The sequence below is a fragment of the Pimephales promelas genome, chromosome 17 (assembly GCF_988280905.1).
Source record: "Pimephales promelas chromosome 17, fPimPro1.hap1.1, whole genome shotgun sequence".
Taxonomy (NCBI): Eukaryota; Metazoa; Chordata; class Actinopteri; order Cypriniformes; family Leuciscidae; genus Pimephales; species Pimephales promelas.
In genome coordinates, this window is record NC_142785.1 from 17,675,177 (window position 1) to 17,688,189 (window position 13,013).

Sequence of the window (13,013 nt, forward strand, 5' to 3'; positions counted from 1 at the left end):
TTTGGCCAAATATCTCACGATCTGCAAAAACAGTTGCAGCAGACAGCAGTTATTCCGCAGACTGCTTAAATCACCACACACACACACACACACACCCTTCACGTTATGTTAAGACCACAAATGGCATAACGTTTCCAGTTTACATATGAGCAGGCTTGAGCCTGCATGAAATACTTACCATGGCTTGATGGTAACATTTGGGCAACTCAGAGAAATGACATTATGAGGTAGTGGTTTAGAACAAGCAAGCCCTTTAGTGAGGTTAGTCAGTCAGTCATGTCCCGAGGTGACAGTAACCCCTCATCTGCTGAGAAAAGTAGATTGCTCCCATTATCAATGACTAAGCTGCCTACACTGCAGGTGTGCGATGAACACACTGACACTGATCTAGATTTGTTGCATCATATAGCTTGCCGGCTGAGTTTTCCAGCAGATGACAAATTTGTTGTAGAGAGACACGCCATATCCAATGTTCCATAAACACCCGGAGTGTTTGCAGGGGGCTAGTTTCCCCCCAGGATGTCTCAATCACAACGGTTTCTAATTCGGTTCTCGTCTCTGAGAGACTATGTTCAAAATACAAAACAAGTATGCAGCTTACTATGCAGTATTTAATGTATACTGCCTACTTTAAATGTGTCACATGATATTACTAAAATACATACCAAGTGACAATGTATTTAAAGAAACTGGACTGTCAACATGACTGTCTGACCAATACTTAAGTCAGTTCTATTCATTAGTTTCCATACCTGTCCAACAAAACAGAAGCAATTAGGCAGGATTTTCTCAGTCAAAATACTTGAGTAATCATTTCAATGTTTATGCTGCTTTTTTAATTTGTTTTTTAGTTCTTTTTCTGTCTGTCTGTGGCTGCATCTTTGGCCTTAAAGAGACTGTTTCCAGTTTCATAAATGTGTTTCACGGTCTAATTTTCACTCAACAACAACAACACTTCGCTACTGGCGTATCTACAGAGGGAGTAGCCAATGAGCAAGAGGATTTTCGAGTGAAACTACTGAATGCACTTAACTCTTAATTTCAATAAGAACTTTAGTCAAGAGATACATTAGTCAAAATTAAATTGTGGTATCCCTTCTGCTTAATAGGTCACACTTTTTACTGCACATGTGGCATTCCATTTGAATTTGTATACTGCTAGTAGTAGTTTAGCAGTATGACATTGCAAACAAACCCAGAAACAGAGAGCGAGCTGTACTATAGTAATATCGTGGTACACAAGATTTACAACCTCACCGCAGAACTTCATCCCCTTAAAACAGTGAAACTGAGCAGAAGGCTGGGACACTCGGCCAAGTCAGCTCTAACGACCAATTTCAGTTCAATGGTCACTTCCTGCCTAATGTGTTTCTAAGGAGAAGTACAAAGCTGGCAGTATGTGTGTGTTCTGCTCCAGAGTAAGCTGCACATTCCCTCTGACATTTTAAGAAAAGACAGACTCATGAGAAACCACCACACACTGGAGAGAAAAGCACATCCCAACAGAAGGAACGGTACTTTCCCACTTCCCACTTGACAAATCCAACCTCACACAGAAACACACACAACAATTGAAACCCAACCAATATTCCCTCATAACATACAATAGTCTGAGTTTTTTTGTGATTGTTGCAGGCAAAAATCCTTGATTATGCGGCCTGTTTTCTTAAATGCGATGGAATATGCGGGATATTTATGCAATTTTAGGCGCTGAAATTGCGGGAACTTGGCAAAAACTGTGGTTTGATGAAAACGAGAAAAAAGTGATTCCCCAAACTGCTCTCACTAGGCTACTACCTTAATGTAAATGAGTCATTTCTTATTACTTCCTATGATCAGCAAGCATAAAACATCATTGAAAGTGCTGGAACTTGCAAAACAATGATGAGTCGAGCAAGTTCTGTAGCTTTGCAAAGGAATATGCTACAACTTCTGTAAAAATGTGTGCTCCCATTTTACAGCTTTTCGATGATGTTCACGTCACGTAATTACGTCACTTCATAACGTTCCCATGGCAACAGGGGGAAAAGGCTGCTCTTTTGTGAAGCAAACACAACATTTTTCAACTTTCTGCTAAGATATATGTGACTTTGTTGCAATGAAAACGCGAGAATTACAAAATCATGCTAGCCCTGCATATTTTGCAGAGAAATCGTCAATTTATGCGGCGAAAGTGCGGCATATTTGCGATCGCATAATCACGTTTTTCTGGAGGGAATAAATAATAAACATACTTTTATCATTTCAACCAATCTGAACGACAGACCTGATCAAAACAAAGAATATACAGAAATAAAGGCCACGTTTACACAAAGCCGGGTATTTAGCAAAACAAATATTTTCCCCCTCTCCGTTTTCAAAAATAACATCGTTCACACACCCGCATAAATACGCCGTCGAGCGCCATCATAACTATGCCAAACCTACTGGCGGCAGTGTAGGGAGAAGGATAACGCCATGAAAGCCAATCAGAATCCTCAGAATCGACAAGAGAGAACCTAAAACGCCGTTTCTCTCAGTTCACACAACATCATATAACCGGCGTTTTCAGAAATCTCCACTTTGGCCGGAGTTTTTAGAAATAATCGTTTTCTGTGATAAAAACGGGGTTTTCGTGTAAACGGGAGGCCAATCCGCAGGGAAATTCGTGTAAACGGGGCCTAAAGAAATAGTTTATTCAAAAAAGAAAACTGTGCCATCATTTACTCACCCTCATATTGTTACAAACCCATATGACTTTTGGTTTGAAAATGACTATTCTGCAACAAGACTCTCGCACCTCTGTTTTCCAAGTCTTCTGAAGCCATTACCTTTATGTAGAAACAGACTGAAAATTAAGTTGCATGTCCCACTTTCATGGTGCACTTTGACCTACTTGTGGACTTTCCTTGCATGGAAAAAGAGCACTCAGGATATTCCTCAAAACATTTCCTTTTGTGTTACACAGAAGAAATGAAGTCATACAGGTTTGGAACAAAATGATGTATTGTTGAGTAAACGATGCACATTTTCGTTTTTGGGTGAACTATGCTTCTAAAATGACTGTTCTAGAACAAGACTGTCTCAAGTCCTCTCTCTCCCTCTCTCTCTCTCTCTCTCTCTCGGATGCAAGAGCCATAATTAGAAACAGCCGCACTATGCACAGTGCTGCATTGAAGGAGCTGTTTGCTAAATGGGTCATAGTGCAACCCTGCCCTTCCTCCCTCAAACACACACATACATACACCGTTTCAGGCAGTACACTTCTCAGTGGATCAAGCAGATTAAATGCCCCAACAGACTTTGCCCCAGAGAGAGAGAGAGAACAGGAAGATATAATCAGCTTACTTTGCTGGAATGAACGAACAGGCCTGTCAAAACACAAGACATCTCCGCCTGCTATCACCCTAGCTGACACTAAATGACCCCTGTCCAACAACCAGCCAAAAACAGGCACACCATCCATCCCAGTCTTAAATAAGCAGGGGCTTTCCACACAGCTGCAGTTCCATCCGACACCCACGTCTGTCTGGGCCGCTCACGTGTCTTTCGCACTACTGATTTAATAAGCATACAACCAGGAAAAAAAATCCCGGCAACTTTAATTCTCAGTTCTGCCAGTAAACTCTGATCTACTTGGGTCAGTCCTTAATTGATTTTTGTGCACAAGAGAAAAGGCTTGTAGCTTTTGCCAGGCTCCGAAAGGCGTTTGTGCTTTAAACCAGTTAAGTTAGCGCCCTGTAGCTGTAGACACAATAACACAATTGACTGCACACAAGCAGATGGTTGATAAACATCCTGTTAGACGAAGACATGAATGATCCAACACGCCCCAATGTAACCGGCTCAACGTGAAACATTTACCTCAATGTCTTCAAGCTATACAGTCTCAAAGTCATAAAAAGGTTTATCTATGGAAAACAGGAGATTGTTTACCTCTTCGCTGGTCTTGAGGATGAGCCCAAGCCAAAAGTGGAGCCCGGTCAGTGGACATGCGCCGCTCAAGTCCAAGGAACTCAAGTGGGACTCAGATTAGTGAGAGAAAAAGAGGAAGAAAAACAAAACAAACAAGCACAAGTTTCTCTCAAAGGCGTCTCGTGGTCTTTAAAAGAAGAGGCGTGCTTTGAAAAGAGACCATCCAAGCTCAGACGCTAACCACATGTCAGACATTTTATGTGGCTGACAGGAAACACAGAATGAGAGAAAAGCCTCCGCTGCCGCAGAGCTCAAAGAAACAGGACGAGGAGGACTAAAAAGTGAAACGGACCGTCCGTTCGCTCACGCGCTCCCTCGTCTGCTCGTCTCTCTGTATCTGAGCATCAGACTGTCGTTGAAAACAAGTCCGATCCGTTCGGTGAGCGATGTTTCTCGGCCTGCCTGAGTCTGGAACTGGGTCAGGCAGCCTGCTTCCTCCAGAGCCCGGTTACACAAGCAGTTAACACACACAAACACACTCCGCCACTGCAGCGATCAGGAAGCTCTTGAGAGCCATGTACTGAAAGAACAAGCACACACAGGCTGCTATTGTATTTTCCCCCTCGTCATGGATTTTTGGTTTGCTGTTGCGCAGACGGGTTTTTCAGTGGCTGTTTGTGTGGTGAGAAAATCAGTGTGGCACTGTAGAGAGTGAAATGAAAGAATCTGTGAGAGAATGAGAGAGAGAGAGAGTGAGAGAGAGGAACAGAGAGGGTGGGGGTGGCATGGAGGCGAGTGTAAACCATGAAAAGGGCGTTGCTATGTACAATGTAACTAATCTGTCTGCCATCACAGGTGGCAGAGCCGCCCCACAGAATGACTCACCCCGATGAGCAGGCCACTAGTGCGAGCACACACACACACACACACACACACACACACACACACACACACACACACACACACACACACACACACACACACACACACTAAGAATTAAAGGGATAGCTCACACAAAAATGAAAATTCTGTCATGTCGTTCCAAACCGTATGACTTTCTGTGGAACACAGAAATGTAGATCTTTGAAGTGAATGTGATCAGATGCTCTTTAGCTCCAAAAATGAAGCCTGAAAGAAGCTCATATTACCCAGGAGCGATATTTTAAGTCTTCTGAACTCACCCGGTACTGTAGTTTCATGTGAGTAAAAGTGTTAAGTCATGCAACAACCCATAGAATCAATGACATCAAATCTTGCACTAAGCACCTTAACATACCATAAGCCAACCACAGAGGAACACAAGCAACCGCCACAACAGCAATCTTCTCCTTTTTCCTTTTTTTTTTAATTGTCTTTGTATTGAATGTTAAATTCAATGTTGTTAAGTTAATGAAAGTTAATGGTGTTAAGTTAAACATTTACATATATTCATTTAGCTGACGCTTTTATCCAAAGCGACTTACAAGTGCTATATATGTCAGAGGTCGCACGTCTCTGGAGCAACTAGGGGTTAAGTGTCTTGCTCAGGGACATATTGGTGTCTTACAGTGGATTTGAACCCGGGTATCTCACACCAAAGGCATGTGTCTTATCTACTGCGCCATCACCACCCCCAGGGGTTATTAAAGTTAATAAATATTAAGTTAATAATGATAACAAGAGTGAAGAATGTATTTTTTCCCACCAATTCCCACCTATTTTTTCGCTCTTTTTCAACTTCGTGATTTCTAAAGAGGCTCTGTATTTGCACTAAACAAGCCTAACCAAATAGTGAGTGTGAGAGAGATCGACTGAGCATGTGCGATTATCTGCGTCTGTCCTTCTTCAGGTCAAGTCATATATATATATATATATATCAAAAAACAATGCTGGTCAATGAATTGAATCAATGCTATTAGTCTCTATGAAGTGAACCATCAGCTCCAGCATTATCGGTGATGCATTGCCAGTCTGTTGACCCTTATAAAGTGATGCTCAAAGTTAAAGAAATTTCAACACCATATTTCATTAATGAATGAATCAGCTTTTTTGTGTTTATATAGCCCTGTTTTTCAGTTGTTTTAGGTCAATTCTCATTTATGATTTTGTGGTTTGCGTTATTCTCCCGCGGGTTGATTCAGAATGTTGGGAATTATTAATAAAGCCTGTTTTGTTTCTGACTACAGAAAATGAAGTATACCAAGGTCTTTAAGTTTTTAGTCTGGTCCTCCTTACACACAAATATATTATGACAGTTACCAGTTAAGAGTATATTACTGTTAACTGTTTACAGACATTTACAGTACAGACAGTTTCGAGTTTCGAGTGCTTATGGCAACCAACTCACATGGGCTACAGCATATTGCAACGCATTCTCATCCCAAGGCGTCAACTGACAATTTTGACCATGCTTCAATATCCGACTCTTTAGGCACTCAGTTACATGACGCGATCCTACGGCGTCATCTAACTGACGCTAAAGGTAAAGCGTAAGTTAAATGACGCAGGTAGGTTTAGGTCTGGGGTAGGGTAAGGGTTAGACGCTATCCTAGGACATCATCTAACTGACGCTAAAGGATGTCTAAAGCGTCAGATATTGAAGCATGGTCAAAATGCGATGAGAATGGGCTGCTGCATATTACAGTTTGTTTTTATTATACAAAATTTGATTGACTATTTTTCCAAAATACAAATATAAAAAACACACAAAATAAACCCCATTGCATATCAAATGGACTGCTTGATGTCTCAACACACTTTGGGAGCTGTCTTTAATGTCATCTGTCATCAGCCAGGACATTCAGCATAGCTTCTCTTTTAGTGTTCCAAAAAAAGTCATGTAGTGGTGACCAAGAGGGTAGGCATGTAAATGGGTTGTGACCTATCCCTTTAAAGAGCTCATAAAGCTTTAGTAAGCAAAGCCACGGACACGCTTCCTCCTCGTGGGTCCAGGCGACTTTCTCAGCAGCTCGGTGTTCAAACGGCCATGCTGGGCTGAAATACAAGCCTGCTGAAACCCATTAGTCACCGGACGCACTTTCAGAGAGGACACAATAATACACATAAATTAAAATGAAGGGACAGGCATTTGGCTCGCAGGTAGGATGTCCTTGGCTCAGACGTGGTGTGTAATACAGTACAGGATTAAAGGGAAGTGTGTGTGCCCACTAGAGCGCATGAGTGAGGGTGGCTTTCCTTACACTCCAGTGGCTGTGCCCACCTCAAGGGCAGGACACCATGTTCAGTCTCCTGAATCGAGGACAGGAACTGTGAGAAAATAACAGCTCTGTTTGTCCTACAGATACAGGCACAATGATAATGCTTAAGACATTTTGGAGATTTTGTATCAGGTCTTATTTTGCATTTTATCAGAGCAATAACTGTGCAAGTCAATAACTTTACTTACCATTAAAAGAACCTTTCATCTGACGTAATTAGTTTTACGTTATTATTTTAACCAAGGCTCTGGGCTTTTTAGCCCCCACAATCTCAAATCCAATTGCATAGAAAAGTAACAGCAGTAAACAAAACAACACACTTACAATACTTTAAAAATACTTCAATACTTAGCACCACCAAAGATTTCAGACATCTATTCACCAGTAGATCATTCAGAAATGCAATTAAAAGGGTAGTTTAAAATAAAATTAAATACAACAAGTATGTTATTCCAAGCTTGTATGACGTCCTTACCCCTGTGGAAAATATATTTCGAAGAATGGTAGTAACTAAACAGTTTTGATGAACAATACCTTCCATTTGTATGAAAAAAAGGTTTGAAATGACACCAGAGTGAGGAAATTATGACAATTTAAGTCATTATAAATGGCTTTATAAGAGGCACAAGCACAGACATGTGAATAAGGCGTGCGCACACACACATCAGGAATGAAGAGCCAGGGAAGATAACGGCATGACATTTTGAAGCCGCTCGTGTTGAAAAGCAGGAAGTGGCAGGAAATGAGTATGGGTGCATGAGTGTTCCCTCTCTCTCAGACAGCATGATAAAAGCCTGCTGAAGTCCAGAGTATATGCCGCAGTGTGTTTTTGGCACCCGAGCTGTCATGCTCAAAAGACCCAAAGAGCTCCACCATGATCAAAGAACATTTTCACGTGCAGAAACCCAATCCCACGTCTCGCGCTCATTCCGTCTCTCTGTACACTGCCAGCGAGCAGTCAAACACAGCACCGCTTTAAAAAATTACAGACATGCTGCTGTGATTTCCACAAGCCTTTTATTAGACTGCTAGTTCTTACCAAGAATGTGTGGATTTCCTTTTTCTTTGTTGATACTGAAAATCTGTGTAATTCATTGAATTAAGGGTGAGCATACATCCTCTTTTTTCATCATCGTCTGGCCGGGATTTCTAAATAGCCTCAAATGTATGGGTTTTGAATTTGTGTTCGTATTGACGTGCTCTCTCGGTCCTCGTTCATTATACACGTGTAATCACATTGCTTTGACCGTCCTCTGTAGATCCTGCCTTCACAATTATGGACAATGTCTGTAAGCTACGGGTGAAACTGCTTTGTAATCATTACCTTTAACAAGCCGGATTCTCATTACATACACGCATATTAACAGATTACAACATTCACACTAGGAGCATAACCTGTGTGGTGTCACGTCCCAGAATTAGTCCCATTCACTGAAACGCCTCGCTCACACAGTATGTGTAAAACTGACATTTTAAAATGTAAAATAATGGGAGAATTACACAAGGATTCCTGGTCAGGATCACGTTAGCCAAAGGGATAAACTAACTAAATTAAATACTTTACACAAAGACTAGGTGTCAGTCATATTCCCCAGTGCTGCAATAAACAAATATATAATAATAATAATACTTTTATTCAGCAAGGATGTATTGAAATTGATCAAAAGTACATAGAGTACATACTGTTTATAATATTACAAAAATGTTTATTTCAAAATAAATGGTTTTAAATAAATTATTTTAAACTTTCTATTCATCAAGCAGCAGAACTTTCAACAGCGATAAAAATAAGAAATGTTTCTTGTGTCCCATATCAGCATATTAAAATGATTTTTGAAGAATCTGAAGTGAACTGAAATAATGGTTGCTGAAAATTCAAAATACATTTTAAAATATACTTATTTCTTATTAATACTTACTTTAAGTCACATTTTAAGTCATAATATTTCACAATATAACTGTTTTACTAAATAAATACTGTCTTTTCGAGCATTAGAGACTTTAAAAAAAGACTGAGCCCAAACTTTCAAACACACAAACAAGAACTGCAGAGAGAACAAAAAAAACATCAGATAGGCTTTATGGGTTGATGATCATCCCTATTTTCTCTAATGCAAAATGGAAGCTCTAGACACTGTGACATTTCATTTAATGGAGCGTTCCTCTTCTGTTCTGCCTGTTTTGCATAATAACTTTAACCATTCAAATTGCTCCGCTCCGATAGGGTCAGGTAGCAGCTCGGCAGCTGTGATCGCATTCATGCAATTAACGTTCCACCAAATGCTCCGGCATAAACCTCAGCAAAAGCTGCCTTATCTCCTGCTTTAAGGTCAAGAAGATGAAGTACGGCGCCAATTACGTATGTGTCAGCCCCGAAAAGCACTGTGCACCAAGATGGAAGAACGGCAGTATGTGTCAGCCCCGAAAAGCACTGTGCACCAAGATGGAAGAACGGCATCAGTGAAGATTTTAATCAGCAAGCTCGTATGATTCCTGATCAATAAGAGAGTGTTATCTTCAGTGCAGTGTGAACAGCTAGTGTGGCTCAGGTTTGGAGATGGACAAGTGAATGCTCTAAGAATATCCCTTTAGAGCAGGGACTCCAAGCCTGTTGATATGTGGGCTGAGAGACAACGTGGCAAACATGTTTAGAGACGTCCTGACATAAGCATCGGCCGCATTTCATAGGCTGAAGTGTTGAGTGACATTGAGCTTCACTCTCTTGATTTCTCTTAACTTACTGTTTAATGGAAGGGCCCCTCTTTTTGCAACATTTTGATTGGATTTTGGAGGACTAGCACAACAAATGTCCAACACCATCAGATAAGGATGCTGGGACGACTGACAGACGCCTCAAGCGCTGGAAGGACATGACTTCTCATTGGTCCACAGGCCGTTCCTGCCCTGCACCCATCTTGAGACTAATCCCTAAGGTTTAAGCCAACTGCCATACAAATTCCTTAGGACCCTTTGGATGCAAGAACAGAGGCTAAAACAAAGAGAGGCCAAAATTGCCCATCCATATCCATTCATAACCATGTTTGGAAACCTTAAAACTGATCTAAACTACAATACATAAATCCATTTCATACTTATTCAGAGAAATAAGTTCCTTCGATAACAGCTCTTTGCAGCTGTTTGGTTGGACTCCATCACATTGAACACTGCCAAAGGTATTCTTTTTGTTTTGGAAAGTGAGAAATGCACTGGCAAAACCTTAAAGACACTGTAAAGACTTCTAACTGTGAACAAAATAAATAGTCTGATACAAAAATGGTCAGGAATATTATTCAGCAATCACTGAACAGTATTTGTACTGATTTCACTCATGCGCTATATGAGCAGAGGCTTTATTTGCGTGTGAACCGGTCTCTTAGACAGCGGGTGCACATATCGAACGAGCACTATTTCACTGCTTAGCTAACTGTGCGTGAGCAGTATCAAGTCACTTTTTCCTCAAATCGAAAGGCATATAAATGCATTGTTTCTTGAGACCACACTTTTGATGTCATCAATTTGCGATCGGTTGGTAAGATATTTATATTTTAGAGTCATAGAATGTGATTATCTGCCGATGCCGAGGATATCTAAGGCCGGAGCATCCCTATTGATTACTCTCATATATATTTTTGCTAATAATATGTATTATGATACACTTGTGTCTTCCTTGTGCTGATAATACAGAAGAGGCTCAAGTTAACTGTATCTCACAAATCCTTCAGATTAATCAGATGACAAACTACCTCCAATTTGCATACTTTTATCTATTCAACATACATCTTTGATTGCTATTTTACTGCTATTAAAGATGAAATTCCTTAGCTGGTGCCCCGGGAAAAGGGGGTAAGAGTTCTGACACATTCAAACTCCTTTGAATAACCAAAACTCATAATATTAATTTATTACAACCTGTGAAACTCCATAACAGGTGCCTCGTGTCAGAGAAAGTAAAAATCACTACAATATTGATTTAACGTCTCTGCTCCTTATTTTTAGAAACTCATAATTATATAATAGCGGTGGTTTCTTTAGTATGCTTATTATTGGTATCTCAAACTCTTGTTCTGGTAATAAAGTTGGCCATAGGTCATGTTCAGAGTTTGAATCCCCAGGAATCCCCCATCAGCGATCTCCCATAATACCACAGACTCCATCTGCCACTGCCTATGATTAACACGGCAGATATTATAAGAATGTCAGGCTGCTTTACATGGACCCAAATAATCAGTTTGTGATCCGACTAGCACAGTCAGAATAAATAAAGTTCCACATCAATCGTAATGAATTTGCCAAATCCGACTGAAATTTCAGGACACTGGACATTTCTGTGCATGTGCAATGACAAATTGCATAAACGTTGCAAAACGCATGATGCACGGAATGCAATTGTTGTTGTAGTGTAATAAAATTGTGTCATTCCAAAGTTCTCATTCCTCTCAGTCTCAAGCAGCTTGTGAGTATACCAAAATGAGTGGCTGATTGCACTTAAACGGCCAAATACACACATAATTATGTCAGAATGTCCATTATGGCGAGTATTCAGTTAAACACAGTTCGTTTTTTGATCTAATTAGTTGAGAAAGATAACACAAGTTGTGTAATATATTGGATCCATGCATAAACTCTTAAAGTGACAGAAGTCTAACATTCCATGTCTGCTCTTGAGTAAATAACTTGTGTAACTAATTGTAATCATTAACCTGTATATTTATTTTTTTGCAATTAAGACAATCCAGTGATATTTTACATTTGATTACTTTAATTTCTGTATCTCTAGAGATATTTCATATCTCTCCTTATTTTATTGCATTTATGTGTTGTTGTTTGAAATTAGTTTACTGTTCTTGTTCTTTTTACTTCAAATAAAATAAAATTCAGCATTGAAAAAAAGTTGATTTTTGTTTGTAAATGCTGTCAATTATAGTTCTTTTAAAGAACATTGTAACCTGCAAAAACATGGTGTCGGCAGGTCACACCTATACAAAAAAAAAATATATATATATATAGTAGTAGTAGTTAGTAGTTAAAGAGACCTAATATAAGTACACAGCTCAACATTAAGCATTGTTATGTGCTTGTCCTGTGTTATATCAGCTTTTACATACATCTGCACATATTTACCCCAGTGTGTTATTTTCCTTCATAAAGGCCTTATTTTAATCTTATTAAATGTATGCAATATCTTAAAGCTATTGATTGCACTTAATTTGCTTTCTCAAGTATAAAGTATAAATGCAAACTGTCTGCCTGACTTTATTTTGAGTGCAAAAAAAGAGAGACTAAAGCAGGAGAACTGATCTGTGAGTGGTAGCGGTGGAAGCTTTGGTTGGTTTGTGAGATTCATCTGACATTTATCTGATTGTCAATAGGCCTTTGTTTTCCTCCTCTCGCTTTCTCGCTCTCTCACCAGCACTGCAAATCACACAAACGCCACCACAGTCAAATGACAATGTCAATGCTATGAAGACCACACATATGCCCACCAGAGAGACCTGAAAAAAACATTACAACCCAAATATACTGATTTACAAATCAACCAATAATCCTAAGTCTTTAAGAACATAATATTATTCCATAATATTTGTCAATGTCAAAATACCAGTGTTTCTTGTGCTTTGAATGTAATGTAATGTAATGACATGAAATGAAATGCCTGGGTTTTGTAATATTATGATACAACAACAAAAAATCGATGGCATGTCTTTTGATAGTTAACCAAGTTGCTCAGGAAGATGCTCTTCAAAATTGTTCTCCACGGCCAACTGTAGTTCATTAGAAAGACATGAACAAACTATATTTCAGGCCTGTTCTAATGACACAAAAGCAAATCTATTTCTCTTTGTTGATTGTGATAATGTCAATATCAAATAATCCACTTGTAGCCAAAAGAATCCAAATATGAGCAAAAGCATGGCCAATTAA

General features: G+C 39.6%; 1 protein-coding gene across 5 annotated transcripts in view; it reads right to left on the reverse strand.

Annotated features, from left to right (window-relative positions):
• jmjd1cb (jumonji domain containing 1Cb) overlaps positions 1-13,013 on the reverse strand; it is a 175,150-nt gene that overhangs the window by 46,171 nt on the left and 115,966 nt on the right. The window contains exon 1 of one of the 5 annotated variants that reach the window (XM_039653338.2): positions 3,916-4,619. The exons of the other annotated variants lie outside the window; for them this stretch is intronic. The gene's annotated coding sequence lies outside the window, so the exon portion shown is untranslated. Of the gene's footprint in view, positions 1-3,915; positions 4,620-13,013 lie in introns of those variants that run through there. 5 annotated transcript variants of the gene reach the window in all.